At 40.2% G+C, this 13,223-nt stretch overlaps 1 non-coding gene across 1 annotated transcript; it reads left to right on the top strand.

Moving 5' to 3' along the window:
• The first annotated feature begins 11,928 nt into the window (after positions 1-11,928).
• Positions 11,929-11,993, top strand: LOC115869123. The gene has a single exon (XR_004046007.1). It is a non-coding gene; the product is annotated as a U7 small nuclear RNA (small nuclear RNA).
• The last annotated feature ends 1,230 nt before the right edge of the window (positions 11,994-13,223 follow it).

Raw genomic sequence — 13,223 nt, 5'->3', positions numbered from 1 at the left:
CTCCAGGATGGATGTGTTTAGATTGATTTGGTACTTTAATGTACCAAATTTTGTCAGCATCATCACGAAATTCTACTTGAGTCTTTCATATTCACACAAATGTGAGGTGTGTGAAATACCATGGTTTCGGTTAGATGCACCTCAATCTTCAAAGTGATGTCTTTGCTATAAAGAGTCTTTTGAAACATATTTGTCCAATACTGTAGATTGTTTGATTTCTTGATTGCTGCTTGCACGAGCATTGATTGTGGATTCCAGTAAAATAAAATCTTTGACAACAGCAATCCTTTCTTCTTTTTGTTGATGCTGTCTATTAGTCCAGTTGTGAGGAATTTTGTTTTCTCTACTTTGGCTTGGAATCTATACCGAATGCTGTACTCTTTGATCTTCATCAGTAAGATCTTCTTCACTTCTAGCAAGCAAGATAATGTCATCTACATATTACAGATTATTAATGAGCCTTCTCATACTGATAGTGTATTCTTCATATGATCCACCTTCGTGGAGGATTTTCTCTGCATACAGATTGAATGAGTGTGGTAAAGGGATCCAGCTGTAACACATTCCTGTCCTGATTTTAAACCACGCCGGATCTCCCTTGTTCTGTTCAGATGACTGCCTCTCGGTCTCCATATCAGTTCCACATGAGCACAGGGAATTTTTCTGGAATTCTCATTCTTCCCAATGTTATCCATAGTTTGGATGTCTTTACATAGTCAATAAAATACAACTAAACATCTTTCTGGTATTCTCTGCTTTCAGCAGAGATGGATAAATATAGTAGCACAGGCTGATAAATAATACTTATAAATGTCCCTTTAGGCCTTTTATTTTCTTGGTTAAACATTAACATGTCCACATAGGGCTCGAGCTGTTGTCGGCATTACAGTCCTCTCTGTGCCTTAGTAGCTCTGTGCATGGATGTTGTCTTCAGGGCTCGGTGTGCCGATATGGGGTCTAGACCCTCACTCTCTCTTTTACCATCTTGGTTTGCTTCTGTGGGGTGTGGAATGCCGGCCTCTCTCCCCAACCTGTAGGTTTAGTGTTGTCCTCTGTAGCACATACTTCTAGGGAGGGGGTCAGTTTAGCTCTGACTGGGACTGGCTCTGTAGACCACTTTGTTCATGAGTTGCTCCAGGTGGTTATGTTGCTCCCAAGGTTTGGTGCGCCGTGGTGGGGTCTGCATGCACACTCCCATTTCTTGGAGACATAAACCATACTCTCCCCCGAGTGGGTTAGTGCCCTGCTTCCCCAGTGCCATTGTCTTCCTCTCCCATCTTTGTTTCCTCCCTCTTCCCACCTATCCTCTTCTTTGTGTTGGAATAACAGGTACATCCTTGGGTTTAGTCTGCCCCTCCACTCCCCACCCCCGACTGCCAGTTCCTGAGCCCTTATAGTGTCAGCTAAGTGGCCTTTTCTTGTATACCTACTGTGCTGATTATACTGACCTCAGTGGACTCATGTCCTTTTGTGATTGGCTAAATTCACTTAGCATAATTTCCTCCAACTCTTCCCATGAGACCTTGTGCTTTATGCTATCATCAGTGCTTTTTAGTGAGGTGTAGTACTCCATTGTGAATATGTGCCAGATTTTTCGAACCCACTTATCTATCGATGGAAATTGAGGTTGTTTCCAATTCTTTGTGATTGTGAATTCTGCCACAATAAACATTGGAGCATAGACAACTGGCTGTGGGCTATTTCTTACCTCTTCTGGGTATATGCTTGGTAGAGGGATCGCTGGGTCATAAGATAATTCAATTTCCATTTGCTTTAAATATTGCCAGATTGCTTTCCACAGAGGCTGTACATAACTACATGACCACCAGCAGAGCAACGGAAGTTCTTATCTCATCACATCCCCTCCAACATTTGTTGCTCTCAGATTTTTTGATTTGGGATTTCCTCTGGGTGTTTGGTGATATCTCATGGTTGTTTTAATTTGCATTTCTCTAATGACTAATGATCGGGAGAATTTTCTCATGTTTATTAGCCATTCGGGTCTCCTCCCTCATGAAACTTCTTTTGCCCACTTCCTCAGGGGGTTAACTGTTTTCTTCTCTTTGTAGGCTTAGTGTTAATTTCTTTCCCTGTTGTGTCATTGCTAAAAATCCTCTCCCAATATGTGGGCTCTCTTGTTGAAGTCTTTCAATGTACACAGGTGTTGTTATCCTTAGTATATCCAACTTATTGATTTCAGGTTCACCTGTGTGTGTACCTTCCCTATTGCAGTTATCCTATGTATTCCCTGGGCCGAGGTTCTTAGGTTTGTCCCGATACCTTGTTGGTGGTCCTGATAGTTTGGGGTTTTACTTCTAGGTCTCTGGTCCACCTTGAGTTTGTTCTTGTTCATGGGGTGAGGTAAACATCTTGTTTCATTTTTGTACAGGTGGATATGCATCGTTTCCAGCACCACTTGTTAAAGAGGGCATCTGCCTCCCACTTGATGCTTTTTGAGCCCTTATCGAAGATCAGTTTTCTATATGCTGATGGTTTTATTTCTGGGTTTCTTGTTCTTTTCCATTGGTCTGAGTATCTCTCATTATTCCAGTAGCATGCTGTTTTGACCCCTGTGGCTATGTAGTAGGTGTTAAAGTCAGTTAAAGCAAGCCCTCTAACTTTTTCTTGAGGAGTTCTTTGCTAATTCTGGGCTTCTTTCCTCTCCATATGAAATTTCCCACCAGGATTTCTTAAGGCATAATTCATGGCTGTGGTTTCTCAATTTTAGCAATTTCTCATCCTATTGCAAATTGTCAAAAATTTGACTTAAAGTAACCCAAATGTCTTAGTTTATAGTTTTGGAGATTTATATTGTTGGAAAGTAGAGAAGTTATATCCTTGCCATTTCTAGTTTCATAGGCCTCCTGCATTCCTTGATTTCTGGTCTTATTCTCCATCTTCAAAGCTAACAAGGTATCAGTTACTAATCTTGCCGTTTGTCTGTCTGTCTTTCTCTGTCCAACTGTTTGACACTCCTCTTTCCATGATCTCCTTTTCCTAATCTGATCCCTCCACCTTCCTCTTAAAGGATATCCTATATGTAATCATATAGATCCCAATCAGGTAATTCGATGTAATTTTGTTTTCTCAAAATCTTAACTTTATCACACTTGCAAGCCCCCTTTTTTCATGTAAGGTAACATATTCCCAGTTCTAGGATTAAGAAGACATGGACATTATTTGACCTATCGCAATGATTCTTTTACTGACTGTGAGAAATAGCATCTACAATGTTGATGCATAGCTTATCTATAGTTCTAAAAAATTATTCTGTATGGTAATGTAAATGTCACTGGACTTAATAAATCTTACAGTTTTGATTGCTATAATCTTACAGTTTTGATTGCTATAATCAAATTATTTTGAAATGTTCTATTAGTTTTACAGTTCTAGGAAGTTTATTAAATAGGTAATGTTATTTCCACATGGCAAATGGAAAAGAGAGACTCAGAGAAGTGAATTGTATCAAATCACATAGGTTGCTTAACTAACCCCTGGCTATCAAATTCTGAATCAAGTGAGTTTGTACAATCTGCGTATTGTGGCAGTCTCAAGAGAGCTTTCAAAATTGAATCAAGAAAGAAACTTCACATAAGCACTTTCCATACTAGTTAGCACATTATTGCAGTTATTTAAATTTAAAATTCTTCTACTTATTTCACTTGAAAACATCATCTCTATTTTGTGGTTTTGATTCATACCACTAGAAAGTATGTGTGTGTGTGTGTGTGTGTGTGAGCAAAAATCAAAAAAGAGAGAAATAAAACATAAATTGGAATTGTAGTTGAAATAAATAACATCTAAAGCAATTCCCAAACTTGCAATTATAGTCTTTGATCATGTTCGCCTTCTGGATATGATATTTGAAATAAAACTATCATTTGTTATATAATTTCCAAGACAAACATTTCATTTTATTTGGGCTTTAGTAAATTATTTTCTACATATCTTTAATTTACACTACTTTGTATTATAATCACAAATTAATTTTCTTTGAGTATTTTCCCCTGAATCATGTTCTTTAACTTGTTTCTAAAGGCTGAGAGGGAAGCCATGGGTGGACAACATCTTAAAGAATCTCAGCAGAATGATACAAATAAAGAAAATATAATGTTCTATTGTGTGTAATTGTATGTGAAATAATCTACTGATCCTGTAGTGGCTGAAGTTATGTGGCTTGTTTTTATTGAAGGATAAAATACAGAAAATCCTAAGGGGAAAATTACCAAACCAATTTCATAAGATTCCATATAAACATTTGTGTTAGTCTGGTTGACTAGAGAAACAAATCCAGAGGCACTCGTGTATAAGAAAGAGCTTTATATACAAGAGCAATTGAACATTGAGACAACATCCCAGCCCATTCCAGATCAAGTCCATAAGTCCCGTATTAGCCCATATGTCCGATACTAGTCAGTAAATTCTAGATCAAGACCATAAGTCTGATATTACCTCATGTGTCAATATTCCATAGATTCCTCTTTAGACTTCTGCAGCCATGCAATGACACCGAATGCAGGAAGATCACAGCCCAATTGGTGGAAAGTGTTCTGGATCTAGTGGTGGTAGAAGCATCCCAACACTGGCAGGGGTCTCCACGTGGCTCCTTCAGCTCTAGGGCTCTAGCGTAGCTCCATGTGTCTTCTCAACAGGAACGTCTCACTGGGAGCATCTGTGTGTCCTGCTTCCAGCGAGCTATTTATCTTCTTAGTGCATCCAAATGAGGTCATCAAGCTGCTACCTGATTGACAGTCTGAACTCCACCCTTTCACTCTTAAGTCTCAAATTGACAACAGATTATGTAACTACTACAACATTGGTTGCTTTGGGGATTCTGATGCAAAAGTCCAAGGATGTAACTCTTAATAGCCTTGAAATTCCAGAATCACCTTTGCAAGGATTTTTTTTAAGGAAGAAACAGCAGGCATCTTTATATAATGTTAAATATCTATATCTGTCCATCTCATCCATCCACCCATCTATCTACCTATGTGTGTGTCTGGAAATTTGCAGAAGGAAAGAGAATAGAGAGAATGTTTTGAAGTGGTTACAGAGCAGTATCTGGCTCCTAATGTTCACTGTCCTTGAAACCATTTAGTTCTACTCTTGATTTCTCTCTTCATGATTTCTCTACCACAAAAAGTAAATTTCTGATAGCATATGTGTACTATTGAAATGAGTAGTTTATTTATAGCATCATACTTGCATTTTGTATATTCAAAAATATTTAGGTATATATAGATGTGATGAATCGTTTACCAGAGGTGCTAATGAAGGTATAACAAACTATGGGGGCTAGATAGAGGTGAGCTGAAAATGAGAAGAATCATGTTCAGATTTTAATTTCTTTGCAATTTAATTTTATTTACATTGTACTTTTAAACAGGAGAAAGACTGAGCTTTCTATTCTCATAGTTACAGTCTCAGAAACCCACAGGAGGTTGCTATGAGTCAGCATTGACTCTATGGCCGTGAGTTTGGTTTTGGTACTTTTAAATGCACATTTTATTGTGTTTTATAAATCATTGCATAAAGAAGCATATATCAATCATAGAGTTAAAATCTCTGTGAGCATATATCTTAAATATGTAAAATTCATAGCATTACATTTTTGAACTGAAAAAGATGAGTATTAAAAATATTCACTTATAGCTGTGGAGTTGATCATTTAAAATTACTTTCCTTACCTATGCAGGCAAAGAAGGCGACCTATTTAGAATGCTAGCCCTCCTTATGGATACATTCCTTTCTACTTAGAAGTTATAGTGACATATGAAGGGGCTTCAGGAAGTTTGTGGAAAAGTAAGATGAAATGGTAATGAACTTTTCCAACTTCTTCTAAGCCCCTTCTAACATATGATCTAATGGACAGTAAAGATATTTTGTCAAGTCCAATGTTATCAAAATCTTCAAACTTGAAAGACCGTAATACCAGATAGCTTGAGAATATAGTGTTTCAGAGAGACCTAGAAATTGCCTCTGCAATAGCTATGATGAGTTGTGAAACATTGGTGTATAAAACTAGTAGCAGCCAGTATTCACTACCATATACAAGCCATTGTTCCAAGAACTTTATATGTATCATCTGCTTTAATCTAGCTCTACAGGTATGTTAGGTAGGTCCCTGGGTTTTACAAATGGTTGGTACTCAACTAACCTAAAAGCTGGCTGGTCGGACCCACCCAATGGCACCATCTTACTGCCGTCAAGTGGTTTCTGACTCTTTGTGACCCTGTAGGGCAGAGTACTATTGCTCCCTAGGGTTTTCAGGGCTATAAATCTTTATGCAACAGAAAGACTTACCTTTCTCCCAAGGAGGGGCTGGGGGGTTAGAACTGGTGACCGTGTGGTTAGTAGCCCCACATGTAACCATGCCACCAAGTCTTCCTCTAGTGGTTCTGTCCAGGCTGGTAACTATTCTAGGTTTACAAGGGATGGTGAGATAAGTTAACTATAGTAGGTGTGACCCTGATTACAAGGTATGGTGGGATAAGTTAACTGCACGGTGGGCTGTTCCAACCCACCAGTTGCACCTCGGAAGACAGGGGAGATGTACAGTATACACAGGGTCACTGAGAATCCGGATGGATTTGATGGGGGTCTTTTTTGGTGCAGCACCACTGACACAAAGGCCTGCTCTGTAAGATCACAGCCCTCAGCAAACACACCGAACAACACAGACCCTCTGGTCCCATTCTCCTCTAACACGCTGTGCTGCCAGAGTCAGAATCGACTGGAGAACTGCAGGTTTGCTTTGGTTTGTGTGTGAAGCACTGATTAGAAAACTGGAAGGGTAGAGAGTGCGTGAGCCCTGCGGGCACCCCTCCTCCACCCCTGTGCCCCCCAGTAGTGGGAAGAGAACTGGTATTCTGACTCATGTTTGGGCTCGGGAGCTCACACTCTTTCCTCTGTAAGAACCAAACAGATAGCTAGCTAGCTCATCCTTGTAAATATTCTGCTTTCTGAGATATTCAACGGCATAGACTTAAGCGATATTTAGTTTCCTGTTGGTAAAATTTGAAGAGCTGTGTAGTGGAAAGTCATCAACCATTAATTCAGTAAGCTGCCAGGAAAGGCTTAGAGATTTTCCATCAAGCTGATTGGGAGGAATGCGATGCAATAGTGAGGGGGATTTTACCATGTATTTCTGCGGTCCTGCAGATCAATATCAGTCGAGGCCCCCACTCCTATCCCATGACTATGGTCTGCCTTCGATAGTATTGTGAACATTAGGTATACGTGTTCTCAACAGTGCTTTATACGATGACCATCATAGACAGCCCCTTGTGAACACATGGCATTCAGCAAACAGCATAGCATCGAATTGAGAGCTGTGATCTTTACAAATGCCCAAGTGAAGTAGGTGGTATTTACACATTGACAATGGTAGCAGACGGTGCTTCTTGATTTGAAAGTTGGTATCTGATGTGATATGGATTAAAGATCTGTGAGAAATGAGGCTTTGAGTTATTTTTAAGATATTTTCCCTCTTTATCTCTTCTTAAATTCTCAACTTTGCTGTCATCTGAGTTAACGAGAATTTTTCCCCCCTTGGCAGAAAAAGAAAAATTGTTGTAACTAAGCTCTTATTTCTGATCTTGTGAAGCAACAAAAGAATGTCAGAATTATACTAAGCAACTTAACTCCTACATCAAATATGCATACCTGTCAGTCTCAGCAGTAATCACATTGTTAAGAATTTGTAAATTGTATCAAGCGTCTCTTAAAATAAGGTTTTGTGCAGAATCATTCACCTTCTATGCATATACTCATTTCACTGTCTAGCAAGCAAATAAACTAATTTCAGTAAAATTACTACACAGTGCACTGTAGCTTAATAATAACTGTTTTGCTAAGGAAAAGTAAACCTCAATTTCAGCATCAACTACAGTTTGTAATATTCTTATTAAGTGCTTTCATAGAGGAGAGTGCAATTTTTTTTGTTTTTGTCAAAATGTCAGAGTTATAATATTGCTTTAAATTAGAAACAATAAGCACTTTGCAAAGGTGCTTCATTATCTTAATCATTCCTAGTGTGAGTGTGTATATGTGTTACTGTCTCTTTACAATAAGAGATCTGTATTAGAAATATAATTTGCGTACTCTTCCATTTTGGAAATTTTAATTTTTTATTTTCTAAAAATCTTTGAACATTATTGGTAAACCAGAAAAGCAACAGATGTTTTTATAAATTTACATTTTTTCAATTGTTGACCTGGCTTTGTCATATGTTAGATAATAAAAGTGATACTTTCTCAGATTTACTGTAATTAATCATATTAAAAAACTAACCTTGACCATTCCTTGTTTATTTTCCCAATTTAAAATCAGAAAGTGAGCTTTTTTGCCACAAGAATTTTTTAGATAACACATGAATCTTTAGAGATCTATAAGTACCCAACAATTCATTGCTTCTTGTAAATGTGAGACATTTAATAACTAATGGTTTGAAATAAAAATAATATATTAAAAAAGCACTGATAATATTAAAAAGCAAATAGGACAAAAAGGCAAACCCTAGTACATGATTAATTAATTACATTAATCATTTCCACCTAAACTAACCTAAACTTTTTTTTTACAGGAAGCATTAAGATTAATGTTTTGTACTCTGCATTATTCAAGTTTACCATCATTTCAGCCTTTATAGAATCCTATCAGTCCTATTAGCATAGACCTTTTAGTGTCTGGCTTTGTCAAGGCGTGGTTTGGTTTATGTTTTGCTACTTCACATGATGCATAACATGAATAAATGCTCAGGCCTTTCACTACTGAGATTCTATGAGGTCATTGTTTTCTGTGCATTTCTTTCAACTACATTCTGCGCTCCACAAATTATTGTATGCTTTAGGGGTAGAGACCTCCAGTCTTCTCTGTGTTTAACATTATGCCCTGAATATAGTTATGGCTCAATAGGGGTGAGCCGACTGACTAATACATCTCACTCACTGTCTTCGAGTCCATTCTGACTCATAGGGACTCTATAGGTCAAGGTAGAGCTGCCCCCCCGGGGGCGGGGGGAGGGCAGTTATACATACATGGTAGATATAATCGTTATCAAGTCTCTAAGTACAAAGCATTAGCCTTCATTAATTTTAGCAAAGAAATATAATCTACAGATATCACGTCAAGTTCTCCTTTGCACCAATTTAGAGGTTCTTGATACTAAGAAGATTATGGCCACCTCGTGTGTAACAGAATAAAACAGTGCCTGATCCTGAGCCATCATCCTGAGTAAGATCATTATCGTGGTCATCGTGTATTTTGAGTGCCTTCCAATTTAGGGATTTATCTTGTGACACTGTATTGGGTAAGATTCTACTGGGGTCCATTAGGTTTTAGTTGGCTCCTTTTTGCAATAGATCGTCAGGACTTTCTGCCTGGTCTTAGTGTTTACAACCTCTGAAAGGGCAGGTTTCTGTGTCCTTGCACAACTGCAAAGTAACTCCAGGAACAGAGAGGGCCACATCACATAAGACTGATGAAAGTGATCTTTCAGAAAGCATGTAATCCATTGGTGGTCATAGTCATTTCCTGCTGGGTGGCTCGGAGAGCAAAATGGGGAGAAATGAGGAATCTCTATGTACTATTCAAACCCTTGCTACTGGGGTTCCAGGTCATGCATGCATTGAGTCATTCCAAACAAATGTGTGCAAATAGGTCCCTGTGGTCAGTGAATGGCAGCGGGCAAGTTCTTTCCGTACTACACTTGTCTTATTTGGTCTTGTTAGGGTGCCTTCAAAAGAGGATGTTGTTCAGCTATGGGGGTGGGAGTTGGGGGAAGACATTGGAAATTAGAGCTAATATCAAAATTTTAACAAGACTCAAGTGGGCATTTCCCCAAATCACTAAAGCTTTGCAAAAAGTTTTCTCGGGTGATGTCCTCACATGAAACAACAGTTTCTGGATGGACTAAGCATTTTTTAAAAATCATTTTATTAGGGGCTCATACAACTCTTATCACAATCCATCCATCCATCCATCGCGTCAAGCACATTTGTACATTCGCTGCCCTCATCATTCTCAAAACATTTGCTCTCCACTTAAGCTCCAAGCATTAGCTCCTCATTTCCCCCCTCCCTCCCTGCTGCCACCTCCCTTATGAATCCTGGATAATTTATAAATTATTATTTTGTCATTTCTTACACTGCCTGATGTATACCTTCCCCACTTTTCTGTTGTCCGTCTCCCAGAGAGGAGGTTATATGTAGATCCTTGTAATTGGTTCCCCATTTCCTCCCCACCCTCCCTCCACCCTCCCAGTAGCGCCACTCTCACCGCTGGTCCTGAAGGGATCATCTGTCCTGGATTCCCTATGTTTCCAGCTCTTATCTGTACCGTGTACATCCTCTCCTCTGGTCTAGCCAGATTTGTAAGGTAGAATTGGGATCATGATAGTGGGAGTGGGTGTGGGTGGGGAGGAAGCATTTAGGAAGTAAAGATATATTTCATCGCTGCTACACTGCATCCTGACTGGCTCGTCTCCTCCCTGCGACCCTTCCATAAGGGGATGTCCAATTGCCTACAGTTGGGCTTTGGATCTCCACTCCACACTCCTCCACATTCACAATGATATGATTTTTTGTTCTGATGATGCCTGATACCTGATTCCTTTGACACCTCATGATCACACAGGCTAGTGTGCTTCTTCCATGTGGGCTTTATTGCTTCTCAGCTAGATGGCCACTTGTTTATCTTCAAGCCTTTAAGACCCCAGATGCTTTATCTTTTGATAGCCGGGCATCATCAGCCTTCTTCACCACACTTTCTTATGTATACATTTGTCTTCAACGTTTATGTGGGGAAGGTGGTCACACAGTGATGGTTTTTGTTCTTTGATGCCTGATAACTGATCCTTTCTGCACTTCTTTTCTTTTTCCCATTTTCCTTTGCCCGTGGCTGAGTTTTTAATTAAAATTCCATCGGTAGACTACTATTCCTAGAGGCATGGCACAGGGAAGACAAGGGTACAGACACAAAGAGCAGCTGGGAATCGAGCGTCCATGGCCAGAAGTGATCTAAAGGAGGCCACGTAGAGAAGGCCAAATACAATGTTTGCAATTCATTTCTGAGAGCCATGATGTTATAAATGTTAGCTCAGAGACATGTATGTAAGTAAACTCCACCCCAACTGTTGAGTTGACTCCATTTGTTCTCAAGGCGCCAAAGTGTAGGTATCAAGGACGTGCTGGCAGAAGACATTGTTCCCTAAGCGGTGATTGTACCCTTGGTGTTGCTTTGGAGAAGGATGCTTTCTTTAGACTTCTGTCTACCACCGTGTTACATGCAGTCATTTATTCATTCCACAAATGGACTGCATTTTTGGCAAAGTCTAATAAGTATCTCAAACACGTTTGGCAGAGTTAGACAAGTTCTCTAGCTACTAGACTCCATGCTCAGTTTCCTAAAGATGGTTAATGATCAGAATTTCACCAGTCAATGCACAAAGTGGAAACCTCAAACTTTTCTTCCAGCCCTGACTTTACATGACTCCCTGCTCTGGCCCTCACCTTCCTTTCCACCCAGCTCAGTCTCCAAAATTCCTGCCTGTATTCCCTGAAATTCCCTCTCAGCAAAGTCTCCTCTCCCTGGTTTTCTCCTCCATCTTTTTGCTATAAAATTAAGGTGACCTTCCCTTAAGGTCAGGCTACTTTCTAAGCTGTTCTCTCAAGTAGACTCCCCATTATTATCCACTATGTGAAGAGGAATTTGTGTTTTCCCTTTGTAACGTCTTAGACCAGAGGTTCCCAACTTATGTGCCTTACCACCCTTTTTTCAGGGAAAAGAAAATTACTCAATGCCTCCCTGGTAGGTGGAAGCTTTTGTACTGTAGCCCAGAATTCATATTAGGGTGTGTGTGTGTGTTAGTCCGGGTAGACTAGAGAAACAAATTCATAGATGTTCATATGTGTATAAGAATGAGTTTTGTAGTGTCACAGCTCTTTTAGAATTTGTCTAGCAGGTTTTTCTTTTTTTTACCCCCGGAATCCCCCCCGCCACACGCACACTCATAAAAAAGAAAAAAGAAAGAGCTTTATATACAAGAGCAATTGAATATTGAGAAAACGGCCCAGCCCAGTCCAGATCAAATCCTTAAGTCTGATATTAGCCCATCTGTCTGATACCAATCTATGAAGTCCTCTTTAGACTCACAAAACACATGCAATTATGCCGAATGCAGGAAGATCAGAGGCTAGTGGATGCAAAGTCTTGTGGATCCAGTGGCAGTGTGAGCATCTGAGCTCTGGCAGGGGTCTCCACGTGTGGCTCCTCCAACTTAGGGCACTAGTGTAGCTCCATGTGTCTTGTCAGCTGCAATGTCTCCCAGGGAGTGAGCATGTTTCCCACCTCCAGCGAGCTATTTATTTCCTTAGCACCTCCAAATGCAGTCATCAAGATGCGACCTGGTTGACAGACTAAACCCCACCCCTTCACTCTTAATCCTTTCAAATTGACAACAGATTACATAACTACCACAAAATGTATGGATCTGCTTTTACAGTTCCTCCCCGCCCCACCGCCAGATCCTCACAGCACCCTCTTGGGGGGTGGGCGGTATTAGCAACTTTGGGAAACACTGGTTTATGTGGACTTTTCTGCCCTCTTTTAAAATCCTCTGCTCCTTTAAGGTTAGTCTTTCATCAGACCACCTCAGGATATGCTATCATTGCTATCACCTTTCCAAGAGCTTTCAACCGGATTCACAATCACCTGTTTCTCAGTACCAAGGCCTTCCTTCATCAGAGGTGACTTCAGACCACCTGGACCATACCGTCCACATGGTGGCCTCTCAAGCCCTTCCTGACCTCTGCATCCACGCTGACTTTCTCCGCTTGGTGCTCAGCACCACTGCCTGGGGAGCTCCGTGGAATTTTTTGCATCATTGGTGCTGTTGCTTCTCTGCAATTACTAATTCCACTTTCCCACTCGCCGCCTGTTGCTCTTTACATACAGCTTGTTTGTACGTGCAGTACGGCATCCTTTGACTTAATCAGATCCACTCGCCTCTCCAATTTCTCAACCGGCTCCCTTCGGTTTAGTAACTTTAGATTGCGTGGTGACAAGTCCACATGTTGAGCCGCCATTTAAGATAGGATGATAGCGAACAAGCCTCACCAAACAGCGTGGACCTGGGGAGGGGCACTTCTTCAGAAAAACTGGAAATTTGCTGCCGAAAGATGGCCGCAGAGAATGCCTAGCAGGCCAGAAAATAAATAACACAC

Source organism: Echinops telfairi, unplaced genomic scaffold (assembly GCF_000313985.2).
Source record: "Echinops telfairi isolate 266 unplaced genomic scaffold, ASM31398v2 ScPeMD7_21;HRSCAF=78, whole genome shotgun sequence".
Classification (NCBI taxonomy): Eukaryota; Metazoa; Chordata; class Mammalia; order Afrosoricida; family Tenrecidae; genus Echinops; species Echinops telfairi.
Note: the sequence above shows the minus strand (reverse complement) of the source record. Positions and strands in the feature narration are given on the sequence as shown.